The sequence below is a fragment of the Anomaloglossus baeobatrachus genome, chromosome 9 (genome assembly GCF_048569485.1).
Source record: "Anomaloglossus baeobatrachus isolate aAnoBae1 chromosome 9, aAnoBae1.hap1, whole genome shotgun sequence".
Taxonomy (NCBI): domain Eukaryota; kingdom Metazoa; phylum Chordata; class Amphibia; order Anura; family Aromobatidae; genus Anomaloglossus; species Anomaloglossus baeobatrachus.
The window spans coordinates 144,606,573-144,620,039 of record NC_134361.1 but is presented as its reverse complement, the minus strand read 5'-3'; the positions used below and the strand labels follow the sequence as shown (position 1 = coordinate 144,620,039).

Sequence of the window (13,467 nt, the reverse complement as noted above, 5' to 3'; positions counted from 1 at the left end):
ATGCTTAAATAAAAAAAAAAATTATTAGGTGAAAAAAGGAATGTGTCCCCAATTGTGGATGGCAAAAACTATTCCCTTAAATAATGTTTAAATGAGGCAGATTTGTTGTAGAAACTAGATATTTTTTCCATAAATCTGAATGAGGTAAACATACCTATACTCTAAATCTTCTATAATGCTCCTCCTATCCTAAAATTGTGAACTATTGCAGTCTGAATATAATGAAGAGTGTACAAAGATGACAACTTTTCACCTTTGCACAGGCTGTCACAGGGACCCCCTAATAACCAGTGCTACTGGGAATTGCCCTGCATACATCTTTCGGCCTGTGGAATGGTTTTCTCTCTGGTCCTCAACATGTATGTGAGGGCGATCACCACTTCGTGTCGTTTCCTTCTTTCATGTTTTAGGTCCTCCTCTTTTAGATAGTAAGATATACCCCAAGTGTCTGTAGTCTGAATACCCCGTTAAATCATGGCTGAGGATGGGGACCGCGCAGCATTGTCAGCGCAGCTGTGCTATTTTCCAGGATAGATAAATGTTCTTGTTTCTTTTGCTTGAGCAGTAGCACATATTCCTAACACATGACTGCTCTCTTTTTAGACCTACTCTGCAGTGACGATGCTAGAAAATTCCCGTCCTTCTCTAAATTTCCTCCGTTAGCTGTCACAAATGGTGCAATTTTCTGGTACATTGCAAAAAGGAGTGATGGTCCTTTCCTGTGAGATTTATGGCCGCATTGTGTAACCAAGCCTATTCAATTAATATTCCTAAATACGACTTTAAAGGGAACCTGTCAGGTGCAATATGCACCCAGAACCACGAGCAGTTCTGGATGTATATTGCTAATCCCTGCTTAACCATCCCTGTGTACAATAGCATAGATAAAGAGATCTTTAGAAAAAGTATTTCTAAAGACCCGCTATGATATCCTAATGAGCGGGGAGATTAGTCGCAAGGGCGTTAGTTCCTGCGCTCATTCTGCCCTCTTAGCATGTTAGAACTCCCACAGAGACATGCTACCATTCTAATTGTCATCAGCAGTGACGCATGTACCTGTGTCCGTTTTCCCCGCTTCAGAACGCTGGGTCAAGTCAACTGTTCTGTTTATTTATGGGGGATTTTGTAGAATTGTGCAGTTTTCTTCAGATACTGACATTTGCACTGCTATAATATTTGAGTAGAATTCTATGTACGTAAGACTTTGATTTCCTATTTTATAAACTCATGAGCATATACAAACGGAATGATCCATAATGTACTGGGTAGTCATGGATCGTGTGCGGTTAATCCCTGCCATGGGCAGGCGGCGGCGATCTGCGCACATATCAGCTGTTTTCAACAGCTGACATGTGTGCCTGCTAGTCGCGGGTGGAATCGCTTCCACCCGCGACTATTAACCCCTTACATCTCGCTGCCAAAATCTAGCAGCAAGATGTATATGCGCGCCGCCATTATTCTGACTTACCCCACCCCTATCGGCAGTCACGTGACATGATCACGTGACTTCCGGTGGTTGCCATGGTAGCAGAGAGTCATGTGATGACGCCTGTAGCTAACGAGTCATTTACTCTCAATGCCGGTATACAACCAGCATTGAAAGTAAAGCAGCATATCTGCAGATCTTAGCTCTATAGCTGTGATCTGGAGATATGACAGAGCGATCAGATTGCTGATCTATACAGCCCCCTAGGGGGACTAGTAAAATAAAAATTAAAAAAAAAAAACCTAAAATTTCAAATCACCCCCCCTTTCACCCCATTGAAAATTAAAGGGTTAAAAAAATAAAGCTATACACATTTGGTATCGCCGCGTTCAGAAATGCCCGATCAAAATATAAAATCAATCTGATCAGTAAATGGCGTAGCGGCAAAAAAATTCCAAACTCCAAAATTACGTTTTTTGGTCGCCGCAAGTTTTGCGATCAAATGTAGCATCTGTGAAAAAATGGTACCATTTAGAAACGTCAGCTTAAGACGCAAAACATAAGTCATCACTGAGCCATAGATCCCAAAAAATGAGAACGCTACAGGTTTCAGAAAATGGCGCAAAACATGCGCCACTTTTATTGGACAAACTTCAGATTTTTTTTTTAACCCCTTAGATACAAGTAAACCTATACATGTTTGGTGTCTACAAACTCTCACCGACCTGAGGCATCACACTGACACATCGGTTTTACCATATAGGGAACACAGTGAATAAAATATCCCAAAAACTATTGTGCGATCACTTTTTTGCAATTTTTCCGCACTTGGAATTTTTTTGCCGTTTTCCAGTACACTATATGGTATAACTTAAGCTTCCATTTAAAAGTACAACTCGTCCCGCAAAAAACAAGCCCTCATATGGCAAGATTGACGGAAAAAAAAAAAAGTTACGGCTCTCTGAAGAAAGAGGGAAAAAAACACTGAAAAACGCAAAATGCCCTGGTGCTGAAGGGGTTAAGGTATGTGCACACGCTGCGTTCTTGATTTGATGAAAAAAATGCACCCTCTGGCAGACTTGACAACTGTAAACACTGCGTGTGAAAAAAACCCACTGTGAAACTGCATGTATTTTCAATGCGTTTTTGTCAGTGCGTTTTCTTTAACCCCTTCAGCCCCGGGGCACTTTCCGTTTTTGGTTTTTTGCTCCCCTTCTTCCGAGAGCCGTAACTTTTTTATTTCTTTGTCGCTCCATTGGGAGACCCAGACAATTGGGGTGTATAGCTACTGCCTCCGGAGGCCACACAAAGTATTACACTTTAAAAAGTGTAACCCCTCCCCTCTGCCTATACACCCTCCCGTGCATCACGGGCCCATCAGTTTTTAGCTTTGTGTTGAAGGAGGCACACATGCACACAATGCTCCACATTTTAGTCAGCAGCAGCTGCTGACTATTTCGGATGGAAGAAAAGAGGGCCCCTAACAGGGCCCCCGGCATGCTCCCTTCTCACCCCACTGAGTCGGCGGTGTTGTTAAGGTTGAGGTACCCATTGCGGGTACAGAGGCTGGAGCCACATGCCGCTTTCCTTCCCCATCCCTTAGGGGCTCTGGGTGAAGTGGGATCCTAACCGGTCATCCAGACACTGGGACCGGGCTCCCTCCGCAGCCCCTGGTGGTATCTGCCGGACAGGAGACTGAGTATCGTCAGGGACAAGGCCCTGCAACTACAGGTACTCTGTGTCCCCTTTGGGACGGTGCATGGAGCACCTGGGCCTCAGACGCTGCAGCGCCTGCAGTGTTTGTTTTTTGTCCGGGACTACCGCGCCGACCATGCCTGCTTGTCGGCCGCGGTTTCTACTTTAGTCCCTGGCTTTTGCGGCCTAGTACATTAAACGCCCGCCCACGGGCCTGCCAGTCAGGGGCAAGGGCGGGACGGTCGGGCTGACGCCGACAGTGAGGGCTGGAGCACACATAGCTGTCCTCCTCCCCCCTCACTATTCCCTATGGGGCACCAGATTCCCGCACTTTTGTAAGTCCGCCCACGGCTCCCTCCTCCCCTGTGAATGCCGACAGCCATGTTTTAACACATCCTGCCGGTGGAGGACTTCTGGCTGCAGCTCTGGGAGACCCGAGGCAGGGAATCTGGTGGCCACACACCGCTGGAGCGATTGGTAAGCCACACCGGTTACCGGTGCTGGTCCCCCTGGGGTGCTGACCTGTATATAGATACATTATATTTGTATACTTTCCGGTTCAGCTGTATTGTTAACTTGTGGCTATATACCCTCAGTGATCACGCTCCTGGGAGACAACAGCATGTCGTTCACAAGGAGCAAGGGGGCCAAGGCACAGGGTTATTTTGCTACCTGTACCTCTTGTGCGGCTATGTTACCTGCAGGTTCCACCTACCCTCACTGTGAGCAATGCTCGGCCCCTGTGGCACTCGCTCAGCCGGAGCCTGAGGCACTAGGGGGTCCCTCGGCCCAGGTAGAACCACCGGCCCCCCCTGTCCAGATGGCAGGGACAGAGTTTGCTGTTTTAGCTGACAAACTCTCTGAGTCGCTTTCTCATTCCATGACTCAGTCTATGGATAAATGGTCTGTTAAGTTTCTAGAGGTTTTGCAGTCCAGACCGGCCCTTACACAGGCCCCGGGCACTGCGGGATCACCCCCAGGCCCCTCTCGGTCTGCGACTAAGCGTGTTCCTGGTGTGGCCTCTAGTTATTTCGTGCAGGACTCCGGCACGGACCGCAGTCCCAGACCAGCTAAGCGGGCTCGCTTAGATTCTTCCCCGACTTCCTCACGCTGCTCAGGGTCTCAGCTTGAGGATTCTCTAGAGGAGGAGGCGGAGGTCGCAGCTCAGGACTCTGATCCTGACGTTGCTCTCAATCTGGATACACCTGAAGGGGACGCCATAGTAAATGATCTTATAGCGTCCATCAACCAGGTGCTAGACCTGTCTCCCCCAACTCCGCCTACAGAGGATTCGGCTTCACAACAGGAGAAACACCAGTTTAGGTTTCCTAAACGTACACGGAGTGCTTTCTTCGATCACTCTAACTTTAGAGATGCTGTCCAGAAGCACAGGGCTTTCCCGGACAAGCGCTTTACTAAACGCCTTAATGACACACGTTACCCCTTCCCCGCTGACGTGGTTAAGGGTTGGGCTCAGTGTCCCAAGGTGGATGCTCCAGTCTCTAGACTGGCGGCTAGATCCGTAGTAGCAGTGGCTGACGGTGCATCGCTCAAGGATGCCACGGACAGGCAGATAGAGCTCCTACTAAAATCCATCTATGAAGCCATAGGCGCGTCTTTTGCCCCAACCTTTGCAGCAGTGTGGGCACTCCAGGCTATCTCAGCTTGTCTGTCTGAGATTAATGCAGTCACCCGTACCGCTGCGCCACAAGTAACATCTTTGACTTCTCAGGCGTCAGTATTTGCATCCTACGCCATGAATGCTGTCCTGGACTCGGCTAGCCGTACAGGGGTAGCATCCGCCAATTCTGTGGCAGTCCGCAGGGCCATGTGGCTACGCAAATGGAAGGCAGACTCTGCTTCCAAAAAGTTCTTGACCGGTTTGCCTTTTTCTGGCGACCGACTGTTTGGCGGGCGATTGGATGAAATTATTAAGCAATCCAAGGGAAAGGACTCGTCCTTACCCCAACCCAAACCAAACCGACCTCAGCAACGGAAAGTTCAAGCGAGGTTTCGGTCCTTTCGGCCCTCAGCCAGATCCCAACCCTCCTCGTCCAACAGACCACAGAAGAGCCAGAGGAACTCTTCTGCATGGCGGTCTAAGTCACGTCCTCCAAAGACCGCTGGAGGCACCGTCTCCAAGGCGGCCTCCTCATGACTTTTGGCCGCCTCAAACCGCATCCTCGGTCGGTGGCAGGCTCTCCCGCTTTTGCGACGCCTGGTGGCCACATGTCCAAGACCGATGGGTGAGGGACATTCTGTCTCACGGTTACAGGATAGAGTTCAGCTCTCGTCCTCCGACTCGTTTTTTCAGAACATCTCCGCCCCCCGAGCGGACCGTTGCGCTTTTTCAGGCGGTGGACACTCTGAAAACAGAAGGAGTGGTGATCCCCGTTCCCCTTCAGGAACGCGGTCGCGGTTTTTACTCCAATCTGTTCGTGGTGCCAAAAAAGGATGGCTCATTCCGTCCCGTTTTGGACCTAAAATTGCTCAACAGACATGTGACAACCAGGAGGTTTCGCATGGAATCCCTCCGATCTGTCATCGCTTCGATGTCCCAAGGAGACTTCCTAGCATCAATCGACATCAATGATGCCTATCTCCATGTGCCGATCGCTCAAGAGCATCAACGCTTCCTGCGTTTCGCCATCGGGGACGAACACCTACAGTTTGTGGCACTGCCTTTCGGCCTGGCGACAGCCCCACGGGTCTTCACCAAGGTCATGGCATCCGTCGTAGCGATCCTTCACTCTCAGGGCCACTCGGTGATCCCTTACCTAGACGATCTCCTAGTCAAGGCACCCTCACGGGTGGCTTGTCAACACAGTCTGACCGTTGCTCTGGAGACTCTCCAGAGGTTCGGGTGGATCATCAATTTTCCAAAGTCAAAATTGTCTCCGACCCAGTCACTGACGTACCTCGGAATGGAGTTTCATACTCTCTCAGCGATGGTCAAGCTGCCGCTGGACAAACAGCGGTCGCTGCAGACAGGGGTACAATCCCTTCTTCAGGCACAGTCGCACCCCTTGAGGCGCCTCATGCACTTCCTGGGGAAGATGGTGGCAGCAATGGAGGCAGTTCCATTTGCGCAATTTCATCTGCGTCCACTCCAATGGGACATTCTCCGCAAATGGGACAAGAGGCCGACGTCCTTGGACAGGAACGTCTCTCTGTCTCTGGAAGCCAAGACCTCTCTTCAGTGGTGGCTTCTCCCCACTTCTCTGTCGAAAGGAAAATCCTTTCTGCCCCCATCCTGGGCTGTGGTCACGACGGACGCGAGCCTGTCAGGATGGGGAGCGGTTTTTCTCCACCACAAGGCTCAGGGAACCTGGACTCCGACAGAGTCCTCCCTTCAGATCAATGTTCTGGAGATCAGGGCAGTGTATCTAGCCCTCAAGGCGTTCCATCGGTGGCTCGAGGGCAGGCAGATCCGCATACAGTCGGACAACGCCACGGCGGTTGCGTACATCAACCACCAGGGCGGCACGCGCAGTCGTCAAGCCTTCCAAGAAGTCCGGCGGATTCTGCTGTGGGCGGAGGCCACAGCCTCCACCATCTCCGCGGTTCACATTCCGGGCGTAGAAAACTGGGAAGCAGACTTCCTCAGTCGCCAGGGCATGGACGCGGGGGAATGGTCTCTCCACCCGGACGTGTTTCAAGAGATCTGTTGCCGCTGGGGAACGCCGGACGTCGATCTCATGGCGTCTCGGCACAACAACAAGGTCCCGGCATTCATGGCACGGTCTCAGGACCACAGAGCTCTGGCGGCGGACGCCTTAGTTCAGGATTGGTCGCAGTTTCAACTGCCTTATGTATTCCCTCCTCTGGCAATGCTGCCCAGAGTGTTGCGCAAGATCAGGTCCGACTGCCGCCACGCCATCCTCGTCGCTCCAGATTGGCCGAGGCGGTCGTGGTACCCGGATCTGTGGCATCTCACGGTGGGGCAACCGTGGGCGCTCCCAGACCGACCAGACTTGCTATCTCAAGGGCCATTTTTCCATCTGAATTCTGCGGCCCTCAACCTGACTGTGTGGCCATTGAGTCCTGGCTCTTAGCGTCCTCAGGGTTGTCTCAAGATGTCATTGCCACTATGAGACAGGCCAGGAAGCCAACGTCAGCCAAGATCTATCACAGAACTTGGAGGATCTTCTTAGCCTGGTGCTCTGAGAGGGGGTTTATCCACTGGCCGTTTGCCTTACCCAGGTTTCTTTCCTTCCTTCAATCGGGATTGGACAAGGGTTTGTCCCTCGGCTCTCTCAAGGGTCAAGTCTCGGCGCTTTCCGTGTTTTTTCAAAAGCGTCTAGCCAGGCTTCCGCAGGTCCGCACGTTCCTGCAGGGAGTTTGCCACATAGTCCCACCTTACAAGCGTCCGCTGGAACCCTGGGATCTCAACATGGTTCTACGGGCTCTTCAAAAACCACCTTTTGAGCCGCTGCGGGATGTCTCTCTATCACGTCTTTCGCAGAAGGTGGCATTTCTAGTGGCGGTTACTTCACTCCGCAGAGTGTCAGAGCTTGCAGCGCTGTCATGCAAAGGCCCTTACCTGGTATTTCAGCAGGATAAGGTGGTTCTGCGTCCGGTCCCGGACTTTCTCCCTAAGGTGGTGTCCACTTTTCATCTCAATCAGGATATCTCCTTACCTTCATTTTGCCCTCATCCAGTTCACCAATGTGAAAAGGATTTGCACTTGTTAGATCTGGTGAGAGCACTTCGGTTCTACGTGTCTCGCACGGCGCCCCTGCGCCGTTCTGATGCGCTCTTTGTCCTTGTCGCTGGCCAGCGTAAGGGGTCGCAGGCTTCCAAGTCTACCTTGGCTCGGTGGATCAAGGAACCGATTTTTGAAGCCTATCGTTCTTCTGGGCTTCCGATTCCTTCAGGGCTGAAAGCCCATTCTACCAGAGCCGTAGGTGCATCCTGGGCATTGCGGCACCAGGCTACGGCTCAGCAGGTGTGTCAGGCGGCTACCTGGTCGAGTCTGCACACCTTCACGAAACACTATCAGGTGCATGCCTATGCTTCGGCAGATGCCAGCCTAGGTAGGCGAGTCCTTCAGGCGGCGGTTGCCCACCTGTAAGAGGGGGCCGTTTTACGGCTCTTTTTATCGAGGTATTCTTTTACCCACCCATGGACTGCTTTTGGACGTCCCAATTGTCTGGGTCTCCCAATGGAGCGACAAAGAAGAAGGGAATTTTGTTTACTTACCGTAAATTCCTTTTCTTCTAGCTCCTATTGGGAGACCCAGCACCCGCCCCTGTTCCCTTCGGGCTGTTGTTCTTTTGTGTACACATGTTGTTCATGTTGAATTGTTCTTTTGGTTCATGGTTTCAGTTCTCCGAACATCCTTCGGATTGAATTTACCTTAGACCAATTTATAAGTTTTCCCTCCTTCCTGCTTTGGCACCAAAACTGATGGGCCCGTGATGCACGGGAGGGTGTATAGGCAGAGGGGAGGGGTTACACTTTTTAAAGTGTAATACTTTGTGTGGCCTCCGGAGGCAGTAGCTATACACCCCAATTGTCTGGGTCTCCCTATAGGAGCTAGAAGAAAAGGAATTTACGTTAAGTAAACAAAATTCCCTTCTTTTCCGTCAATCTTGCCATATGAGGGCTTGTTTTTTACGGGACAAGTTGTACTTTTAAATGAAACCATAAGTTTTACCATGTGGTGTACTGGAAAAAAATTCCAAGTGTGGAAAAACTGCAAAAAAAGTGTGATGGCACAATAGTTTTTGGGATGTTTTATTCACTATGTTCACTATATGGTAAAACTGATGTGTTGTGATGCCTGAGGTCGGTGCGAGTTTGTAGACACCAAACATGTATAAGTTTACTTGTATCTAAGGGGTTAAAAAAAATTCACAAGCTTGTCCAATAAAAGTGGCGTACGTTTTGCGCCATTTTCCGAAACCCGTAGAGTTCTCATTTTTTGGGATCTATGGCTCAGTGACTGCTTATTTTTTGTGTCTCGAGCTGACGTTTCTAATGGTACCATTTTTGAGCAGATGCTGCGATTTGATCGCCTGTTATTGCATTTTGCGTAAAACTTGCGGCTACCAAAAAACGTAATTTTGGCATTTGGAATTTTTTTTGCCACTACGCAGTTTACCAGTCAGAGTAATTGATTTTATATTTTGATAGATCGGGCATTTCTGAACACGGCGATACCAAATATGTGTATATTTATTTATTTTTTAACTCTTTAATTTTCCATGGGGGGAAAGGGAGGTGATTTGAACTTTAAGGCTATGTGCGCACTAGGCCGTTTTACCCGCGGATTTACCCGTGGATTTGCTGCGGAAATTTTTTGAGAAAGGTTTGAAATCTTTCTGCAGACATTTCCCAGCAAAACCTATGGGAACAAAAATAGCTGTGCGCACGCTGCGGATTTTTCTCAAGAAACTTTCTTGAGAAAATGAGCATGTCCATTATTTTCCGCAGTTACCTGCGGAATACCCCCGGAATTTCACTCCATTCACTGTAATGTAATTGCGAAATTCCGGGGGTATACCGCAGGTAGCAAATGATGTGCGGTATACCCCCGGTATAGCCGCGATTTACATGCGGTAATGTACATCGCTGCCTGCGGTTTTTCAGGAAGTGATGTCATCATGACAGAAGAGGAAGTGGAGCAGAGTAAACACAGACGTCACACTCCCTGGACGCCGCACAGAAGCACTTCCGTGTGACGTCCGGCGGGTGCCCGTGCAGTCTGTGTCCCGCTGCAGCCCCGCCGCTGCCTGCCCTGCAGTGGGTCAGTGTCTGCCCGCAGTGTCAGCAGATTGTCACGCTGCAGCGCAGGCAGAAACTCACACAGCAGTGCGTGCAGCCGCGGGGATGACGGGCGCTGCTGTCAGGAGGTGAGATCAGATCATTACCTGATGTGACGATCTCCTGCCTTCTGACGTCACTGCTGTCTATGCCCGTCTCGCGAGCGGCCCGAGACTGTCACTAGCGGTGACGTCACGGGCTCTCGCGATACTGCTGACAACGCAGCGGGCATAGAAGGCAGTGACAGCGCTGATGGCAGGACTACAGGAGATCATCACAGCAGGTATTGATCTCATCTATCCTCCTGACAGCAGCGCCCGTCATCCCCTACAGTGACCTGGGCTATTGATGGTAGCTCAGGTCACTGCATTGCTCTCCCAGCCAATGGGGAACATTCTGTTCTTCATTGAATGGGACAGTGACTATGGTATGGATCGCCGTGGACCCCCCCCCCTTATTGGATTACGCCGGACGTGGAATTGATTGTTCTTTTCAATAAATTGGTAAAAGAGGGAATGTGGGGAGTGTTTTTTCAAATAAAACTTTTTTGTTGTCTATTTTTTATTTCCTACTGACTGGGTTGGTGATGTCTGGTATCTGATAGACGCGTGACATCACGAACCCCAGGGCTTGATGCCAGGTGACATTACACATCTGGCATCAACCCCATATATTACCTCGTTTGCCAAAGCACCAGGGCAATGGGATGAGTTGGGGCGAAGCGCCAGGATTGGCACGTCTAATGGATGCGCCACTTCTGGGGCGGCTGCGGCCTGCTATTTTTAGACTGGGGAGTGTTCAATAACAGTGGACCCCCCTAGTCTGAGAATATCAGACCACAGCTGTCTGCTTTACCTTGGCTGGCGATCCAATTTGGGGGGGACCCCACGTTTTTTGTTTTAAATTATTTATTTATTGTAAAATGACAGCGTGGGGTGCCCTCTGTTTTGGATTACCAGCCAAGGTGAAGCTGCAGCTGTGGTCTGCAGGCTGCAGCCGTCTGCTTTACCCTAGCTGGCTACAAAAGATGGGGGGACCTCACGTGTGTTTTTTTTTTTTTTTAAATTATTTTATTTATTTTATGGCTAAATACAAGGCCCTTTAGTGCCACATGAAAGTCACTAAAGGGTGCCAGGTTAGAATATGCAGAGGGGTGGGACATTATATAGGTCTTTCTCATTTATCTATTATCTATCCATCTTTCCCTCTATCCATTATCTGTCTATCATTTATCTATCTATTATCTATATTATTTATTGCAGTAGTTACAGCATAAAAAAACCGCAGGCACCAACCTGCGGAAAAACCACGGCAAAAACGCATGCGTTTTTCCCGCGGATTTGGTGTTTTTTTACCGCAGGTGCGGTAATCTTCAACTCCCAGAGGTTTCTCAAGAAATGTTCGAGATAAATCACTTTTCTAGTGCGCACATAGCCTTAAGGGTTTTTGTTTTATTTTACTAGTCCCCCCTAGGGGGCTATAGCGATCAGCAATCATCGCTCTTATCTATCTGCTGATCACAGCTATACAGCTGTAAACAGTAGATACAGTCACTTCCTGTTTCACTCTGCTTCGGGTCGGGTGAAAACGAAAGTGAAACGTCATAGCTGCAGGCGTCATCACATGACCCTGTGCTACGATGGCAACCACTGAAAGTCACGTGATCACTCACGTGACTTCCGGTGGGGGCAGCGGTAAGTGAAAATCTTCACAGCGCGTATATACATCTTGCTGCAAGACTTTAATGTTACGGGTGGAATGCGATTCCACCCGTAACGCCGCCTTCCCGCTTCAGGGGGCGGGGCTTAACGGGACACGCTCCATGACGGATATATCCATCCATGGTCGTGAAGGGGTTAAAGAATAAAATAATAGGATAATTGATAGATAACTAGAAAAAAATTATATAGAATAGATATAACAGAATAGCTTGATAGAAAGGGATAGCTAGATTGGACAGGTTTGTTTGTTTTTTTTTATTTATGTCCAGCACAGGAGCAGCTGCAGGCTGCAACCCTCAGCTGTACCTTGTCTTATTATGAAAAATAGAGGGGATCCCACACTTTTTTTTAAATTTTTTTTATAATATAAAAAAAAAAAAAAAAAAGACGTGGGGTCCCCCCTCTTTTTTTTTTTTAAAACCAGCCATGGTGCAGCAACTGAGGAATATTATTATTAGGGTGGGAAGGGCCATCGTTATTTGGCCCTTTCCAGCCCAACAATAGCAGCCCACAGCTGCCCCAGAAGTGGCGCATCCAAAAGATGCGCCAATTCTGGTGCTGGACTCTGCCAACGCACCAGGGCAACGGGAAGAGCAATCGGTGTAATAAGGACTTAATGGCAGCCCAAAGCAGCCACTAAGTCCTAGATTAGTGATGGAGTCGTTTGTGGTCCCGGCCCCATCACTAATCTATAAGTGAAAGTAAATAAACACCGAAAAATCCTTTATTTGGAATAAAATACAAAAAACACCCTCTTTCAACACTTTATTAACCCCAACACACCCTGCAGGTCCGAAGTAATCCACACGAGGTCCCACTGCGATTCAACTCTGCTACATCCCTGTCTTGTCAGTGAGCACCATAGAGCATGACTGGACAGAGCCGCGCCATGAGAATGAACTAAGGCAGTAGTGCGGGGTCCGCAGTTGTGACGTCAGAGGTTCACCCGAATTAATTTTCATTGCGCGGCTCTGTCTCTGTGTCACTGCCTGATTTGCGGTCACAGGTGAAGGACTCCAGTTGTAGCAGAGGCTAACCTGAGTGACGTCACCGCTGATATCGTGACTCACTTCAGTTGCTCCGTGTAGCTCACAGCAGGCAGGCTTGTTCTATGGCGCTCGCTGTGTCAGATGTAGCAGTGCTGGAAAAGTCGTGGGACCTAGTGGGGATTACGTCGGACCTGGAGGGTTGTGTTAAGGTTAATAAAGTGGTGAAAAGAGGATGGCTTTTCTTTTATTTCAAAGTAGCTGTAGTACCCGGTGTTGCCTGGGATAGTAACTGTCTAGCTGTCTCTCTTTCCCCGTGTCTGTTTCCCCATCTCCCCACCGACATATTACCTCACACATACGCTTCTTATACTATGAATGTCCTGTGTTCCTATAGCAACCAATCAGAGTTGCTAATAATAACCTGTAGCTCCCAGCTCCATTGACTTTAATGGAGGCAGGCTTTTTGGAGAGTAACTATAAAGTGCGGGGTTAAATTTTCCCCTCAAAACATAGTCTATGACGTTCCCTGAGTCACATGAGGAGTCTGTGCAAAATTTCGTGATTGTAAATGCGATGGTGTGAATGCCTTTAGCGGGGGCACACACACAAAGCTTTATATACTAGATAAAGGATTTTTCGGTGGTTGTGTTTTACTTTCACTTACAGATTAGTGATGAGGTGGTGTCTCAGACACCTGCCATCACTAAACTAGGACTTAGTGGCAGCTATGGGCTGCCATTAACTCCTCATTACCCAGATTGCCACTGCACCAGAGCAATCTGAATGAGCCGGGTAAAGTCCCGGGACTGTCTCATCTAATGGTTGCGACAATTCTGGGAGGCTGCTGGCTGAAATTTTTAGGCTGGGG

General features: G+C 49.1%; 1 protein-coding gene across 2 annotated transcripts in view; it reads left to right on the top strand.

Moving 5' to 3' along the window:
• Positions 1–13,467, top strand: part of PDZD11 (PDZ domain containing 11) — a 99,992-nt gene that overhangs the window by 77,676 nt on the left and 8,849 nt on the right. The window lies entirely within an intron of this gene.